The sequence below is a fragment of the Astatotilapia calliptera genome, chromosome 10 (genome assembly GCF_900246225.1).
Source record: "Astatotilapia calliptera chromosome 10, fAstCal1.2, whole genome shotgun sequence".
Lineage (NCBI taxonomy): Eukaryota > Metazoa > Chordata > Actinopteri > Cichliformes > Cichlidae > Astatotilapia > Astatotilapia calliptera.
The window spans coordinates 6,140,580-6,160,355 of NC_039311.1; the positions used below are offsets into that span (position 1 = coordinate 6,140,580).

At 40.8% G+C, this 19,776-nt stretch overlaps 1 long non-coding RNA gene across 1 annotated transcript; it reads left to right on the plus strand.

The window, feature by feature from the left end:
• The first annotated feature begins 1,059 nt into the window (after positions 1 to 1,059).
• Positions 1,060 to 6,402, plus strand: LOC113030609 (uncharacterized). Its single transcript, XR_003273612.1, has 2 exons — positions 1,060 to 1,451; positions 5,036 to 6,402. It is a non-coding gene; the product is annotated as an uncharacterized LOC113030609 (long non-coding RNA).
• Positions 6,403 to 19,776: the final 13,374 nt, after the last annotated feature.

Genomic DNA, 19,776 nt, shown 5'->3' on the forward strand with positions numbered 1-19,776 from the left:
CCAGAAGAAGCGGATAGTATAGCTTTTATTTTGGAAAGAGCCATTTCTCTGTAATAAACTCTCTTTTCCAAAGATGAGTGATTCCTCAATCAGATACAGGGCTTGCAATATCGCTAGCCCGACGTCCTGGAGCTAGCGATTTTTTTCAGTCGGGCTACCAAAATCTTTCTCTTCCCTGCCCGTCGGGCTATTGTAGGAAAAATATATGTCAATGCTTTTGCATTCTTTCAGAAATGTAGCTGGGTAATTATGTCATTGGCATCGGTGAGCCACTGTCAATATGTGACATATTGAAGTCGCGTTTGAATTTGCGCTTGTTTTTTTGCTTTCACTTTGCAATCGTGCGAACTGTGTATAGAGAGCGACAGCACTGATCTGTGAGTGATGATAATTTGTGCACCAATTCCTCTGACATCGTCTTATTAATCGTTAGCTTACTATGCAAACATGACAAGTGAAATCTCCCGCAGCTTACACATGTGAGAGGTTGATCGCGCAGAGAATCGCTGAGCTTATGTGAGTGAGCGTGTAAAAGCATTTCAGTTCTGCTGAGCCAAATAAGACAGGTCAGGGTGAAGAAGTGACAGCCAAAGAAAAGCTGTTAAGTCTAATTGTTGAATGTTGCCATTGTGTTTCTTAAATTTGTACAGTCTTAGTTTAAGCAGTAGGATCAAAGCCATTCCTTTGATCCTGACCACCTCTCCAGCCACTCTGTGCTGGGGGAGGTTTTATTGTAGATACATCCTAACTTGAAGATCTGTTTGATGTTTGGTAGAGCTTCCTACCCTTTGTATGGTTTCACTGTGTTATCTTTGGTAAACCATACATTGGGTGTGGGGGAAGACTACCCTCTTTATGACCAAGGATGTTGTTCCTGCTTTTAGGTTTTATGACCCTTTGATCAAACACACACACACACACACACACACACACACACACACACACACACACACACACACACACACACACACATACATTCTCACATAACACCCACACACACACACTTACATACAGTGCCTTGTCTTTGTAACCAAAGGGGGGTTGCAAGGGGAGGTGTTTTGTAAACTATTGTTTGAAGTTTGTCAATAAAAGGCAGCGAGAGGAGGCCATCATCGGGGTTCATTGTCGTGCTGGACACAGATGAGGGGGCCTCCCTTGCGCAAGAAATCGATCGAACACTGTTGCCTTGTTTTTCTTTCATGGGAATAAGTCTTGGATACAGCGGGGTCTGAGTTTAGACCCAACATTTTTTGGTCCTTCGGAGCCGGAGCCTAACACATTGCATCCACCGAGGAGAGGGAGAGGACGCCACCGCAACGTCTGGGATGATTGACGTAAAGCCCTGGTGTTTTTGGCTTGCCACCAGGCCGGGAAGTTTGCGCCTGACCTCCCCTCGGGATGGATGACGATTGACGGGATCCAGAGACTCTTCCCATGAACGTAAACAAACAGTGAGTACAGAAGGCCTTAGAGAGCATCTCTATAACCGTGTGAATGAATGTGGGATCCTAGATACGCGTCACCGTGATTCTGCGTGAAACGTTTGAGTCCCGGGGAGCGCTGGTCACGAGAGCGCACGTGGACCCAAAACAATAGAGAGCGGCTACGGGCTGTGCGTTAAACGTGAGTCCGGGAGCGCGCTAGCCGCGTGAGAGAGACGCAGGCTTCTCCGCCGTTTGGGGCGTAGAGAGTTCTCCGCCATTTGGGGCGTGGAGAGAACCTAGGTTCAGAGTCCGGAATCTCCGCCATTTGGGGCGTTGGAGAGTGTCCGAAGGTTGAATTCTCCGCCATATGGGGCGTTTGAGAGTTTTCAACAGAGAGCGCTAGCTGTGCGTGCAGACGCAAGCGATAGGCCTATGTTGTGTGTGTGCGGGCCAGACGTGGTCTGCGTGAGTGTGGCTGATTGTTGTCTTGTAATGGAGAATAAAATGTGTAAGTCTGCCTTAGAAGGAGATGTAAAATTTATGCAGAAAGTTTTACCAGGCAGCACGCAGTATGTAGGTTGTTGGTATAAGAAATGTGGATTTGAAGGGACATTAGTGGAAGTTCAGTGTAAAATGCTGGTAGAAAGAATAGCTGTAAGTGTAGCAGGTAAAACAGGTAAAGCGAAGCAGAGGAAGGAATTGCAGTTAGCAGTTGCTAAGTTGTGGCTGGAGCAGGCTCAGAAGAGGAGAGAAGCACAGAATGTTAAAAGAGCAATATTGCAAGAAGTAGTTGTGAAACCTGAGGATGAAACTACAGCTCAATCCACTGCAACTACTCTAGAACAACACCATAGAAAAGCATTAGGAAGAGCAAGAATGTTAGCAGAAAGTAGAGTCAGAGAAGAGCGTGAGAGAGCAGAGGCAGAAGTGGAGGAGAGATTAAAGGCATATTAGGAGCAGCATTGAGTCCAAGACAGACTTGGCAGGGTAGGAAACAGAAAGTAAAGTTAGTGAACACAAACGTTACAACTACATATCCATCCCTGACACAACACAAAAACAAAAAACAAAAAAAAAAAAAAAACATATGGTGTTTCTGTAACAGAGTGTGAAGATGAAGAAAGTTTTTCTCCTGATCAATTCCATGAGTGTGAGAGTGTCTGACGTCATGGTGTGTGTGAAAGGTATCCAGCTGGGGCAGACGTGATTCTGCATGTCACCTGCCCAGTGGACAAAAAGAAATAAAATAGTTGTGTGGATGAATGATAGCACGAAGAGTGTTTGGTGTTTCTCAGTCTGAAACAGCTGTAATGCTATTTTCTGTTTTGGAGAAAAGTACAGTTAAAGAAAAAAAACAGAGAGATGTGTGTTGTTTTAAGCAGTGATGAGAATAATGGAAGTGTGGTGAGAGATGAACACAAAAACATACTGAAAATGCATTAACCATACTAACCCTACATGCATATACACATACAATGATACTCATGAGACCAGACAGCATCTTAAGCATGAGATTCTGTTTGTCATCTTGTCCAAGTCACTAGTAAGATGAAAGTGATACATAGACTAGTGGACTGAATATTATAGGAGGACAGATGGTTGCATCATAGAGGAGGAAACAGAATGCTGATGAGAGGTCTTAAATGAGTGAGTTGAGTGAGCTGATTGTGAGTTTCTGGTGTGTGAAGAAGTTTTACCATGGCACACATTTAGTTACATGAGAACTAAAACTTATTATGTGCTAAGACAACAGGGTTATGCTGTATGTTGTGTGTATGGCTGATTGGATGAATGTTTGAGATTAAACTGGCTGTTTGATTTGTCTTTTGTTACGATTTATCCCCCTGGCATGAAGAACACGTGTCATGATTTAAACAAGGCCTATCTTTCCTTTATTTTCTTTGATTTCTTTTATTTTCTTTCTTTTATTTTGTTACTTTCATGGTGCACTGAAAGTTTTGTTTGATGATCTCTGTTGAGCAGATCTGCACGATTAGAATCGAAGCGTCGTCGAGAAAACTGTTGCAAAGTGAGCTTCCCCAAAATTAAAATGGGCTCTTATTTGGGACAATCAGGAAACAAATTCCTGTCCAAAAGGATTCAACGAGGAAATCCAGTCTAAATTATTTTTCTTTTTGAAATGACGTTGTTTTGCTGAGCGTGGAAACGAATGCGACGATAATTTCCACAATTAGCAAAAGAAGGAATCACTGAGTGAATGAGTAAGAATTTTAAAATAAATCGGGAACTGACTGACTGACTTAACACCATTGTGTGAAGTCAACCCCCACTTGACAAAGGTGTGGATGTATCTCTGTGTGTGTCTCTGTTACAGGAGCAGAAAGATGATAGCAACATCTGAGGTTGCGTGATGGTTTAACCTTTTAAATGCCATTTTTATGTTTGTGAATCTATCAGAGGTGTGTTATTCATGGGCTTGTGGTACTCACAGAAGTTACTGTGAGAAAGTGTGTACACACCTGCGCAGCGCTAACATTTGCATTTTTTCTTACAGCATTGCAGTTTTTCATGTGATTTGATGATGTGGTTTTTAGCAGAACAACTGGTGGATGTTTGTTTCTTTATTACAGGTTTTGTTTTCTTTAAGAGTGCATGTAGCATTCAGCAGAAGCGGACAAGTGACATGAATAAAACAAATAAGAGATTACGATATTTATGGAATAGTTTATTATGGGCTCATTTGCTGGCCACTTTTGGACCCATAATAAATATATGAGTGGAGTGACTTTGCTTAAGAGAAGTCACCGATTACATTAATGTTAACTGAGCACATGGGATGATCCATGTTTGAGGCGAATTATGGTAACAATAGTGATTTAATGATTTGAGAAAACCTGCACATGACACTTGTCTTGCTGATGCTGAATGCTTGTTACCCTTGTGATATACTTGTTTATAAGTGTGAAGTTTGATTTTACTTCCAGATCTTGTTTTCCAGGCCATGATGGTGAGTATGCAGGCTCCTGGTGGAGCCAGTTTTTAAGACAGGGATCCAGGTTTGGTGAGTTGACGCATGAGAAGTGTCCATGCGTCAAGAGGTGGGGTCCAGAATTAATATTAAACAATGTTTTCTATTATTGTTGCAGTGATTTGTGTGATTAGCTGTTTATTTACAAGTATTAAACCTATGCAAGTGGTGCATCCATGTTCAGATGAGGCTTTGATGGCCTATAAGTGAAGTTCACTGATTACAATGTGGAATAACATTGAGATGTTAAATAATTTGGAATAAATTATGGGAAAACGTAGGAGATTAATGAGTTTAGAATAAACCTGCAATGATACTTGTCTCTGTGATGCTGAATACTTTATTACTCTTATGATCTACAGTTGGTTGCAAATGTGAAGTTGTTTAAATTTAAGACTTTGTCTTCTGTGATACAGGAGCTGGGAGTTAAACAAGCTGAACATTTAAGTGCTGATTAATGTTCTTACACAGGGTTACAGCTTGGAGTGAAGCTGCTCCAAGGGACAAACCCTGGAGATTGTTTTAGGGAGACTGTGCAACACTCTTGTACATGTCTCATTGGGGAGTTGACACATGGCGAAAGCCGTGTGGCGAGAGGAGTGTCATTTTTTCCAATTTGTAGATGTCGTGAGGTGCCATGATGAGAAGGAGAGACTGAGAGGATCGTCCACAAGATGGAAGCTGAGGCCTGGAGGGAGTCTTCAGGAGGATCGGAGATCACCTTCAGCACAGAGAGCTGTGCTACTGGGCTTCCAAAGGATTGTCACAAGGAGACTTTCAGCGTTGGAAAATGGAACCTGAGGGAGCGTGCCAAGCTCCAAAAAGTGACAGCGCAGAGGAGGTCCAGCGATGGACTTGTGGTTCTGTGAACAGCACAAATGCCAGGTGACTGTAAAATAACTAACAGCACTTTTTCCACAAGTGAAGCCAGTAACTTACTATCCTAAAAGATTAGCTCTAGTTGCTCGTGCTTTACCTCCATGCGTGAGATCAGTATGTGCAGCAGCTTAAGCTGTACAATGTTTCAATAGTTTATTTCACCTTTTGCAATTGTTAGTTCCACACGAGGTAGATGTCTACTACTGCAGACTAAACTTACATTTCTGTCACCTACAAGACACTTGTCTTTAATGTTACTGTTACTCTCACAACCACACATACTACCATAAAGTGGTGCAGAATTCTGAATCTGTCCAACCCTTTTTGCCAACGGAGGAGGGCACTTCTCATGAGTGTAGAGAGCGCGAGGAGAAGACGTGTAAGCTGAGGGATGACTTAATAGATGTGCCACTCGTTGAGGGAAAGGTTTGGTTTGTTGATGATTTGAGTTTTACAACAGCAGAGGGACAGACTAGAACACGTTTTACTGTAGCTGACAGTGAGAGAGAGTTATCTATGTAGGACAACTAGCATGTTTCATATTTGCTTGAGCAGCAGAGATGCTAGCTTTAACGGAAGCGTGTAAAGCTGTAGAGAGACAATATACACTGATAGGTAGTATACATTTGCTACTGTACATTTCTTTGTAGTGCAGTGAGTGAGACGAGGTGTGACAACCTCTACAGGGAAACCTGCAGAACACACCAAACTCTTGCAAATTCTGCTGGATGCAGCGTTATTAACCAGTGGAATTGCCGTTTGTAAATGTGCAGCACACATGTGAGGGAAAGATCCGGTTGCATTAGGGGAAGTTTTTGCAGATAAGATCGCAAAAGAGGCAGCTTTAGTTAAACATGGTGTTAACCTTTTATCAGTACAGCATTAGCAGACATGCAGGCCCACTCACCTACTGCAGGACAATAGTTGTGACTTACAGAGGGAGCAAGCTTGCAGGATGATTTTTTTATCTGTGTGATAAACCAGTACTGCCTAATAATTTGTATAAGACTGCTGCTATTTTGAGCCATTGGCTATGCCATGTCTCAAACAGGAGGGAGATGAGCAGTCGTTATACTCACTCTAGGATTATTAAATACTTTAAAAAAAAAACTTTTGCAGACAGTAAAGTTAAGATTTAGGAAGACAGGCAGGACATGGTTAGACTGTATAGAATAAGTACATGAGGATTACTCCAACAGAGAATGGTCTGACTCTTTGAGATTACACATGTTAGAGCATTTAGAGTTCCAGTCTTCTGTAGTGATGATAGAAAAGCAGAAGAGAGAGCATATTAGCAGATTAGATGCTTGAAAATGTTTAAAAGTAAAGTAGTCATGAGAACAAATGATCTGCCAGATGATTCTGTTTCTTCGCAGGAGCAGAGCCTGAAGTCTGGAGATTGGATGATGATAAGGCCATGGAGAGGAAGTGCTGGTCCAGTCCATGGTGGGAAGGTCCATATCGGATGCTGCTGACGACGACCACAGCAGTGAAGATTGCTGGAAGGAACACTTGGATACATCAAGCGCACTGCAAGAAGGTGACACACATCCAGGCCAGCTCGGAGTAAGTGGCAGGAAGACCGGGAACAAAGGGGGGGGAAAGCCTCCAGGGCCCCTCGTCTCAATCCGGTGAAGAAACCAACTGAGCCACAGGTACTCATCAGAATGGCTGGGAATGTGCTGTGCATCTTCTTGTGCCTGTGGACCCTGAGTGGGATGACAGGAGCGCATTGGGACAGAGCAAATCACACCCAGTACCCGCATGGGTTTTCAACCAACTACTGGTGGCAGTTTAAGAACACAACCGGATAGCATCACTTGGAGCGAGACAGTTTGTTTGGTTGCTTTAGCAACACATCCAGGAACACTGCCAACTTTTCAACTGCTCTGAACCTGAATGGAAGGTTGATTCACCAGTAGCTGGGAAGGTGAACTGCTCTGGTGAGACAGACCTGCTCGTCTGACTCAAAGAATATGACTTGTTGCAGGACATTATACAGTTAAACGAACTGGAAACAGGCCAATTGCCTATGTGTACGAAGGACAATGGATTAGCCCAAGTTGGAGATTAACCATGGAACATGGTAACATCACTTATTCTTTTGTCTTTTGCAAGAAGGATGTAAACAGAGAAGCCTTTTGTCTACATTTACATCATGAACACTTGAGGTTTTGAGCCAAGAAGATCAAAACAGCTTGATCCAATTTCCTTTACAAAGCTTTTTCTGTGGTGACAACAGGACAGGAGAAGAGTTGTAAATGCAGATAATTCACCAGTTGACTCTAACCCCCACAGGATGCCTACAGTGAGAAGATTTGGGGGGTTGATAGGAGTCATAAAGAAGGGTGTTGACCAGGCTGCAGCTTTGAAGTTAGCTGAGAGCCATATGGACAAACAATAAAGTCAACTGATGCGTTTAAATACCTATGTCTGTATACAGTTGGATTGTAGAGACATATGATTTTTGAGAATGATGATTCTTCTTGTTTGACCTTTGACATTCAGTTGTGTACTTGAAGAAATACATAATGAATTGCACGACAGGAGTAGATCCGCCACAAGGCTGGATAGCTTGGTTACTGTCTGGTCCTTGGTGGCATCTTCTTTTGAAAATATTAATTCCTGTTTTTGAACTGTTGATACTGATTTGCTTATGTATAGGATGTAGTTTACTGTGCATGAATGAAATCTACACTGACACTGTCTAAACAAAGGGTGCATAAGTTGAAATTTAAGAACAATGACAAAAAGGAGGGAAATGTTAAGTCTAATTGTTGAATGTTGCCATTGTGTTTCTTAAATTTGTACAGTCTTAGTTTAAGCAGTAGGATCAAAGCCATTCCTTTGATCCTGACCACCTCTCCAGCCACTCTGTGCTGGGGGAGGTTTTATTGTAGATACATCCTAACTTGAAGATCTGTTTGATGTTTGGTAGAGCTTCCTACCCTTTGTATGGTTTCACTGTGTTATCTTTGGTAAACCATACATTGGGTGTGGGGGAAGACTACCCTCTTTATGACCAAGGATGTTGTTCCTGCTTTTAGGTTTTATGACCCTTTGATCAAACACACACACACACACACACACACACACACACACACACACACACACACACACACACACACACACACACACACACACACACATACATTCTCACATAACACCCACACACACACACTTACATACAGTGCCTTGTCTTTGTAACCAAAGGGGGGTTGCAAGGGGAGGTGTTTTGTAAACTATTGTTTGAAGTTTGTCAATAAAAGGCAGCGAGAGGAGGCCATCATCGGGGTTCATTGTCGTGCTGGACACAGATGAGGGGGCCTCCCTTGCGCAAGAAATCGATCGAACACTGTTGCCTTGTTTTTCTTTCATGGGAATAAGTCTTGGATACAGCGGGGTCTGAGTTTAGACCCAACAAAAGCTTACCACAAAACGGAGAAGTTATGACAAATCAGACTATAAGGCAAAAAGAAAGTGCAGCTTTATGGTTTCATGGACAAAAGAATTTCTGTGGCTGCGATATGATGAGCTAAATAACCAGGGCTGCACATAAGTGGTCCGCAGGTGCGCATTCGCTGTCAAAATAAAAAACACGCACAAGGGTTAGGGTTAAATTTAAAAACTGTACTTTTGAGTTAAAATATATATTTATAATTTTGACAAATTAAAAATGCATGAACATTTTTTTGTATCGAAAAAATATCGAACCATGACACCAAAGCATCGAACCGAACCGTGAATTTTGTGTATCGTTGCACCCCTAATATACATACATACATACATACATACATACATATATATATATACATATATATATATATATACATATATATACATACATACATATATATATATACATATATATACATACATACATATATATATATACATATATATACATATACATATATACATACATATATATACATATACATATATACATATACATATACATACATATATATATACATATGTATACATATATATATATACATATATATACATATACATACATACATATATGTATACATATATATATATACATATATATACATATACATATACATACATACATATATATATGTATATGTATGTATGTATATATATATATATATATATATATATATATATATATATATATATATATATATATATATATATATATATATATATATATACATACACATGGCTGATAAAGCCAAAACCGCTTTTGTAACACCAATTGGGTTTTGCGAGTTCAACTGAATGCCTCAAGGAGTTACTAATGCACCTTCAACATTCCAAAGACTCATGGAGAAGTGCATGGGAGACTTGCACTTGAAAGAGGTCCTGGTGTTTTTGGATGATTTGATCATATTCTCCAACACTCTTGAGGAGCACGAAGACCGTTTGCTGAGAGTGTTGAATCGCTTGAAAGAATCTGGGTTAAAACTTTCTCCAGAAAAATGCAAATTCTTTCAGACATCCGTCCGATACTTGGGCCACATTGTTTCAGAAAATGATGTTGAGACAGACCCAGAAAAGGTTGCCACCTTGAAATCCTGGCCAATTCCAACCAACTTGAAGACCTTGAAATCTTTTCTGGGATTCGCCGGCTACTTTAGGCATTTTATTAAGGGATATGCCATGATCACCAAGCCACTCAACAACCTCACACGCGGGTACCCATCCACACACAAAAGCTCTAAAAATGAGACTTCTAAGAGCTCACAGTTTGATCCCAAGCAATCCTTTGGTTCCAGGTGGAGTCCTGAATGTCAGTTGGCTTTTGATACTCTCATTGACAAACTTACCACTGCACCAGTTCTAGGTTTTGCTGATCCGGCACTGCCTTACATTCTCCACACAGATGCCAGCACCACCGGATTGGGCGCCGCCTTTTACCAAGAGCAAGAGGGGAGACTTAGGGTGATAGCCTATGCTAGTAGGGGTTTGTCATCCAGTGAAAGTCGTTACCCAGCTCACAAGCTTGAATTCTTGGCACTGAAGTGGAGCGTGACAGAAAAATTTCATGATTACTTGTACGGAGCAAGTTTTACAGTGGTCACGGATAACAACCCACTTACGTATATCTTGACACCAGCAAAGTTGGATGCTACTGGCCATCGTTGGCTGGCTGCTCTTTCTACATTCTCGTTCAAGATACAGTATCGAGCTGGAAAGCAAAACCTGGATGCAGATGCACTTTCCCGTCGGCCCCATGATGGTACTTCCTCTAGTTAACCTGCTCAAAAAGATGAGGAGCTAATTAATCAGTTTACTCAACAACATCTCTCAAGCAGCAGTGACGGTGAAATATCAGCTGAAGTTGTCGATGCGATTTGCCAAAGCCGTGTTGTCAGGACCCAAGCTGAGAATAGTTTGGTCGAATCCCTGTCCATCAACACAGCAGTGCTTCCTGAGAATTACTCAGAAGATTCCCATGGACTTCCTGTTATTTCCACCATATCCCATTCTGAGATTTATGAAAAACAGAGAACTGATCCAACTCTCCGGGAGGTTATTCACCAGTTGGAGTCAGGAGAAAAAGTTCCTCTGACAGCCAAGAAAGAGCTTCCTGAAATTCCTCTTCTCCTTCGAGAACTGAACAAATTGGAGCTGATTGATGGTATTCTCTATAGGAAGAGATATGAAAATGAATAACCATCATACCAACTGGTCCTTCCGACAGAACTGCGGCAAATTGTTCTCCACAGCCTCCACAATGATATGGGCCACCTGGGAGTGGAACGGACCCTTGACCTTGCCAGGACTCGGTTCTATTGCCCAAGAATGGCAGTGGATGTGGAAAATAAAATAGAAACCTGTGGCCGGTGTATTCGCCGGAAAAGCTTGCCGGAGAGAGCTGCTCCTCTTGTTAACATTCGGACATCACGTCCACTTGAACTCATTTGTATGGATTTCCTCAGTCTCGAGCCCGATACCAGCAACACCAAAGACATCCTGGTACTGACAGATCATTTCACCAAATATGCCCTTGCCATTCCAACACCAAACCAAAAGGCAAAAACTGTGGCTAAATGTCTTTGGGAAAACTTCATCGTTTATTATGGAATTCCAGAAAGACTCCATACAGATCAAGGGCCAGACTTTGAGTCGAAATTGATAAAGGAGTTATGTGCCCTGTTGGGAGTCCAAAAGTGTCACACAACACCGTACCATCCAAGAGGAAACCCAGTAGAGAGGTTTAATCGCACTCTACTGGCCATGTTGGGAACTCTTGAATCCAAACAGAAATCCAAATGGAAACAGTTTGTGAAACCACTTGTCCATGCATACAACTGTACCAAAAATGAAGTCACTGGCTACACCCCATACGAACTAATGTTTGGACGTTGTCCTCGTCTCCCCATTGACCTCGCTTTTAATCTTCCTGTACGTGAGAAAGAACATCAGACACATTCACAGTATGTACAAGACTTAAAAGCTAAGTTGAAAGTTATCTACTATCTTCAAAGAATGCTGCGAAGAACGCTGAGAGGAACAAGACTCGATTTGACCAACGTATTATACCATCCAAGCTAGAAGTTGGAAGCAGAGTTTTGGTGCGGAACATGAGGCTGAGAGGTAAACATAAACTTGCAGACAAATGGGAACCAGATATCTTTGTAGTGCTGAAATGTGCCAAAGATCTCCCCGTCTACACCGTAAAACCAGAATGCAAAGACGGCCCAATTCGCACATTGCACAGAGATCTCCTTCTTCCGTGTGGGTTTCTTCCTGCAACAGAGTCAGGAACATCAGATGAGACTATTCCAATCACACCCTCTTTAACTCGTCAACAGACCAAGAAACAACAGGAATCTCCTGAGTACTTTGTTAAAGAGAATGAATTGGAACCGACCTTTGTCCATCTTGCCCCGCTCCCAATGGAGTTTAGGGTGGAGAAGTCTCTCAACCCCCTACAGTCTTTTCCCAGTGGTGAGGAGGAAAAACTTCCTCCAACATCTACACCTGAAATGGAATCAGCTGGGGAAGCTCTGTTAGGATCTCAGAGGGAAGAACTATTGGAGTTTGATGCTGATGAGACATCTGGGGAAGATTTCCTTGAAATCTTACCCGAACCCATTCTTGAAACCGTATCTACAGACTTGTCCGATCCTGAAGTCTCTGATAACTTAATGGCCGAGCCTAGTCCTGTGACATTACCAACTCTTAATAGCTCAGATTCAGTTATTGACCCCCCTCTGAGGCGGTCAACGCGTCACAGATCACCACCTAGGCGACTTCAGTATGCCCACTTAGGCAATCCATTGATATCAGTTGTTCAGTCTCTGTTGCATAGTCTGTCAGATGCTTTAACCTCCACAACCACCAATTCTAACCCTTCAGTCGTACATATTGTGTAGTGTTATCATGCGACGAGACGTGCATGTATTCAAGGGGGGAGGGTGTAACCCAGAGTAAAATCCTGCACTTATTTCCTGCCATTGAACGCATCGCAGGTACATGACTCCAACCACATGACTTTGCTCAGCCAATCGGATGGCATGTGGGTCATAGTAAGCCTGTCCCGGCTTCCTCCTGTCAGATGCGTGGAGGCAAGCCAGGTGACAGACCTGTTGCAGATGCTGATTACTGTGAGCCAGAGCCATAGTGTTGTTGTGCACTGAACAGAACGGAATTGGCCAGGTGAACCTTTTTTGGGGTATGAAAAAGGATGGCGAGCCAATGAACGGCTAGGAGCAGGACTCATTCTGCAATTGAAGCTTCCACTGGTTGGGTAGGAAGCTATCAAAGACGACGCTCTGTTCCCAATTTCCAAATACACTGATTTCCGCAATCATACACACCATTCCCCTCATTTATGGACAATAGCGCTTGAACATCTCTCATGGACATTCAGATAAAACTCATGGACTTCAGTGTGGATCAGTGGATTTGATGTTAACATGTGTTATTTCTGGGGAACTGTTTTTTGAGAATCTGTATTGCTTGGTATAAGCCAGAAGAATTTGCTTAGTTGTCTTTGTGCACCCCCACTGGGTTTTTTGATTAATTGAATAGCTGCAGCAGGAGTGATTATTTAAGTTTTCCTTTTCTTTTCTTGTTATTTTTCTTTGGGGTTTGGTTAAATACATGGTACCTGCAAAAGCATTTTGTGTTGTGTGTATGTATTAATTACTGCCCATCAGCTCCAGTAGCATTCCTAAATCTTCTGATTAATAATAACCATAATATTTCACTCAATACCTAGCCTGTATTAATTCATTAGCGCTTCATCAGTGTTACACTTGCTGCGGGAGATTTCACTTGTCGTGTTTGCATAGTAAGCTAACGATTGATAAGACGATGTCAGAGGAATTGGTGCGCAAATTATCATCACTCACCAATCAGTGCTGTCGCTCTCTATACACAGTTCGCGCGATTGCAAAGTGAAAGCAAAAAACAAGCGCAAATTCAAACGTGATTTCAATATGTCACATATTGACAGTGGCTCACCGATGCCAATGACATAATTACCCAGCTACATTTCCGAAAGAATGCAAAAGCATTGACATATATTTTTCCTTCCTACGATAGGCCGACGGGCAGGGCAGAGATAGATTTTGGTAGCCCGACTGGAAAAATCGCTAGCCCCGGGACGTCGGGCTAGGGATTTTGCAAGCCCTGTATCTGATTGAGGAATCACTCATCTTTGGAAAAGAGAGTTTATTACAGAGAAATGGCTCTTTCCAAAATAAAAGCTATACTATACGCTTCTCCTGGGCTATATTCTCAGCAGCATATTAAACATATCAGGTCCCCATAAAGAGAATCATGTGCTAACGGCTGTCTAAATGACTCGGGTAAAGTTTGTAGCATGCGTGCTTTTTGTTTTTGTCTGCTTCCACTTGTCTTTGCACTAGGATGATGTCGGTGTAAATGTGCAGTCATATTTGTTGTGTTCCCAATAGTGCTGTCAGCGTAAATCTCATTGAAATGACGTTAACGCCACAACACAGCAAATCTCCGTTGACGAGCTACCGCGGATTGCCCCATGTGTGGGGCTGGACGGCCAACACGTTAACAAGCTAACTGTGCTAACACACTAGCTGCCACCCATATAATTGAGCATTGCGTGGCACATCCAATAAAAAAAAAAAAATAAATATATATATATATATATATATATATATATATATATATATATATATATATATATATATATATATATATATATATATATATATATTAGGGCTGCTCGATTATGGCAAAAATGATAATCACGATTATTTTCACTGAAATTGAGATCACGATTATTTGACGATATTTATTTAACCCTTTAAGACCTACCATAGAACCAAGTCCACCAGAGCTTATATTTTTTTTTACATGTTGTAGTGCCATTTGTGGGAGCATTTCAAGTTGCTATACATCAATACAACTGTTATAGCCCATATTTTAATAATATGTATGCATTAAGTCCATAGTAATTACATAAATTCCAAAAAAGTGCAATAAACTACAAAAAAAATTGAAAATCGCTTTTGTTTTGTTTACATATATTTCTACTTGGAGAAATTTAAGAGGTTTATCCCTCAAAACTTTAAATACAATAAAGTTGCAAAAAAATAGTTTCCCACCACAGGAAATTTATTTTGAGTGTCTTCATAGTTTTATTTTGGAGATACAGCAATTTTTATATACTGCAGGAAAAACAAAAAACAATCCTATGATGCAAATTTGCAAAGAAAACAGCATGTGCATCATTTCACTGTGGGAAGTGTTACGAACAGCTGATAGGAACGGCAAAGCGTGTTTCTGGAATATTATGTTTTTGTTCCTGCAAGCGCTTTTTATGCAATTTTTGCAAAGCTATATGTGGAACGAAACCGTGACCTAAGACAAGCTGATGGCATCAGATGTAAGTACAACTCCTCCGGTTTCATATGCAAAACAAATTATTGCGCTAGCTTACACGGTTCAGATTCTACAGGGATTTAAAAATAGTTACGCAAAACGGAGCGTGCTGCTCTGACCGGCTTTAAAGGGTTAACAATAACTTTTAAAAAATAATATAAAATGGTGTGCAACACCACTGAAGTTTTTTTTTTTTTTTAAACTCTCTTTTCAACCAACGGCAGTCACTCTCCAAATAACTTCTGCTTAGCTTTCCGAGCTTCCCTCGGGTCCTCTTAATCAGCGGTCTCCACCCTTTTTTGCGCCACGGACCGGTTTATGCCAGACAATATTTTCACAGACGGCCTTTAAGGTGTCGCGGATAAATGAGGGAGGGGCTAATAATCGGCTCAGTCATTTTTAATGATCGTTGAAAGCCCAGATCGTAATCGTGATTAAAATTCGATTAATTGAGCAGCCCTAATATATATATATATACACACACACACACACACACACATACCACCAGAATGTTTCTTTTCTGATGCAGGAAACATTGCATCAAAGCACTGAACAAAAGTCAGTAGCGAGAAAGGTTATATGCTCAATTTTCTAGATTCAAGCCACCACATTACTTTAAGACACACACACTCATTCATTCACTAGCACATTTTAACATGCAAGCACACGCACACACATTCCCTCTCACATACACCCCCAAAAAGAGTTCTGACAGTATTATGTCCCAGCTGAGGTAGACTTGGTGCGTGTGTGTATGTGAGACAGAATGTTTGTGCATGCGCTTGAATGTTAAAGTGTGCTAGTGAATGAGTGGGTTTTTACATTAGTAGGAGGCAACAACAAAAAAACCCCATTGAAATAAGACTGTAAAGGCCATTTTATTTTGTGCCTTAGTTTAGGTTGCTTGTATACCTTATTTTACATGATATTACTGTATTATGAAAATGTATTTATTTTTGCATTAAAGAAAATCATCTTTAAAGAGTATGTAATTTTAATTACATTTACAATTAAAGATGTTATATTCACTTATATTCTGTTGGAGTTTTTATGACTATTTTAATTAATCCCTGGAAATATGGAACGTGACCAGGCACCCTTTTTATTAGCATGGCATTGAACATTAAAGCTCATTTTCTCTCTAGAAGAACACCCTGAGTTATAAGGACAGCAGTATAATCCATCTTTTACTTATTCAGAAAGGGAAAACAAATCTCCTGTGAAAAAAGGGCCTCAAACCAGAAGTACTTGACTTCCTGGTATAACTCTCAAACATGCACCTTAAAGCAGGTAACTTGTAAGCTGGAGAGGAAATGGTGCATGACAAATTTAGAAGATCAACATTTAGCCTGGAGTAATAGTTTGCTGCTAATAAAAAAGCCCTCCGCAAAGCTAGAACTTACTATTCAGGACTGATTGAAGAAAATAAGAACAACCCTAGGTTTTTCTTCAGCACTGTAGCCAAGCTGACAAAAAGTCAGAGCACTGTTGACCCAACCATTCCTTTAACATTAACTAGTAACTGACTTCATGAACTTCTTCACAAATAAAATTTTAACCATTAGAGAAAAAATTACCCATAATCATTTCACAGATATAACATTATCTAGAGCTACTTTCAGTACCATTAATATTCATTTTGTCTTTTCTCCAATTGATCTTTCTGAGTTAACTTCCATAATTACTTCCTCCAAACCATTTGAAGAGTTACAAATGCAGAGTCCTGGCCTGACGAGGTAGCTCTTCTGTGTTGTGCCATCCGCTTCGCCAGAGGTTGTTTGGTTTCCCTGATGTATAAATCCCGTCAATCCTCCTGGCACTTAACAGTGTACACTATGTTACTCTGTTTGTGTCGGGGGACCCAATCCTTGGGGTTGCCCAATTTTTGGCACGCCGTGTTTTGGAACTGACCTGGGAGGAACATATAATAATAGACCTCTCTGCACTGAATCATACTTGTTATCATACTTGTAATCTCTGGCTCTCTTCCACAGCATGTCTTTTATCCTGTCTTCTCTCTCCTTTTCTCACCCCAAACAGTCGCGGTACATGGCAGCCCCTCCTGAGCCTGGTTCTGCTGGAGGTTTCTTCCTGTTAAAAGGGAGTTTTCCTTCCCACTGTTGCCAAAGTGCTTGCTCATAGGGGGTCATATGATTGTTGTGCTTTTCTCTGTCTGTATTATTGTACAATATATAATATAAAGCACCTTAAAGTGACTGTTTGTGTAATTTGGCGCTGCATAAATAAAAGTAAATTGAATTGGATAGAATGAAAGCTATTAAGCTAAGAAAATGACTTAGCAGGAATCAGAGCAATGGGATTTTGATTAATGAAAAACATTCATTTTGTATTGACCATTTAAAATACTATTAACACTGCCACTCAAGCGTTAGGCATTAATTATAAGGCAGGGAAAATAAGCTTTAATTAAATTTAATAAGCTTGTGACGTTTAACATAATGCAAGGAGCTTTGCAGAAAATTAGCCTGTAAAGAAGTCCTGAAACAGTCACATACTTGTTACAGAAGAAAGGAAGATTCATACTTAATCCTGTTTATAAATAAGTTGCGAGGCTATGTAACTTTTTGCTGTCATCCAAATCAAATAAGGATACACTTTTTAGTAACCAAATTTCCAAAAAAAGCAATTTCAAGATTTAATGTTATCTTGTACCATGTCCAGACAAATATATAATTTATCAATGCATGCTATTTTATTTATATTATTTTGATTTTACACTCTTTATTTTTTTGATAACAAAAAAAAACTAATCTGAAATTTGATATACAGGATATATAGCGACGACATTGGAATGTCGTTTGGATTGGAGAAGTGTAGTCGGATGATAACAAAGAGGGGGAAGGTAGTCTGAACTGAGCGGATTGCATTATCAGAAGACAACATTGCAGGTATTGAAGACAGTTACAACCATGCACGGAGGGATCAGCATCAGCATCCTTAGCCTGTATGCTAAGCAGAAGGAAGGAGGCTGTAGCTCAGGAGGTAGAGCAGGTCACCTACTGATCGGAAGGTTGGTGGTTAGATCTCTGGCTCCTCCAGTCTGCATATCAAGTATCCTTGGGCAAGATACTAACCCAAAGTTGCTCTACGATGCATCCATCGGAGTGTGAATGTGTGGGAATGTACTTAGAAAGCACTAAGTATAGGGAAAGTGCTTGTGAGAATGGGTGTGACTGGGTGAATGTGGCATGTTGTATAGAGCGTTTTGAGTACTCTGGGAGAGTAGAAAAGCGCTATATAAGAATCAGTTCATTTACCATAGACTGGTAAGTGTCAGTACCAGAGTCCAGGATTAGACAACAAACATCCACGAATGCATCAGGAAGATGGCCCCGACCAACCGCATGCTCAGTGAATACCTCAGGCAGCAGAAACCCAAGATAGAGGAGGAACCATCATGGAAGGATAGGCCCCTGTATGATATGTACCACCAGCAGATAGAGGAAGTGACTGACATTAAGAAGTCCTACCAGAGGCTGGACCAAGCTGCACTCAGAATGCACTCAGAGCTACAATTTCAAAACAGCATGTTTAAACTTTAGTTTGCACCACACCAGAGGTCAAACTACTGTTAATACTAGCAAGAATAAAAGGAGCAAAGGTAGAAAAAACCTTTGGAGTTGGGGGGGGGGGGGGGGGGCAATGGCTTCATACTGGAAAACAATTACTCTGAAAAGGAGAGGGCGACAGGCTCAAATCAAAGAAAGCCAAACAGGTGATTAGAATGGATGGATTATGTAGGGTGGTGTAATGAGGGCACTAGTGCTTACAACCTCGTGCCAAAAAGTGAAGAAACTTATCACAAACTTCACAGGAAAAATCTAGATGAACAGATACATAAACCTTAATAATATATATATATATATTATTAAGGTACATGAGTGGGACACAGAAAGGGATTGGCAAGAATACCAGAGGCGCAAAACACCAGCTACTGGTAGACAGAACAGTCAGTCGAGACTGCAAGACCAGACTGACCAACCTGTGCACTGCCTGGATTGAAGGCCCATGACTCAATGCCCCACAGCTGGATATATATATATATATATATATATATATATATATATATATATATATATATATATATATATATACACACACACACACACATACATATACATATATATATATATACATATATATATATATATATATATATATATATACACACACACACACACACACATATATATATATACACACACACATATATATATATATATATATATATATATATATATATATATATATATATATATATATATATATATATATATGTGTGTGTGTGTGTGTGTGTGTGTGTGTGTGTATGTATATATATATATATATATATATAGATATATATATATATAACACCCAGCACGCCCCTGCGGGCGGTTTATCCTTCAAGCTCGGGTCCTCTACCAGAGGCCTGGGAGCTTGAGGGTCCTGCGCAGTATCTTAGCTGTTCCCAGGACTGCGCTCTTCTGGACAGAGATCTCCGATGTTGTTCCCGGGATCTGCTGGAGCCACTCGCCTAGCTTGGGAGTCACCGCACCTAGTGCTCCGATTACCACGGGGACCACCGTTACCTTCACCCTCCACATCCTCTCGAGCTCTTCTCTGAGCCCTTGG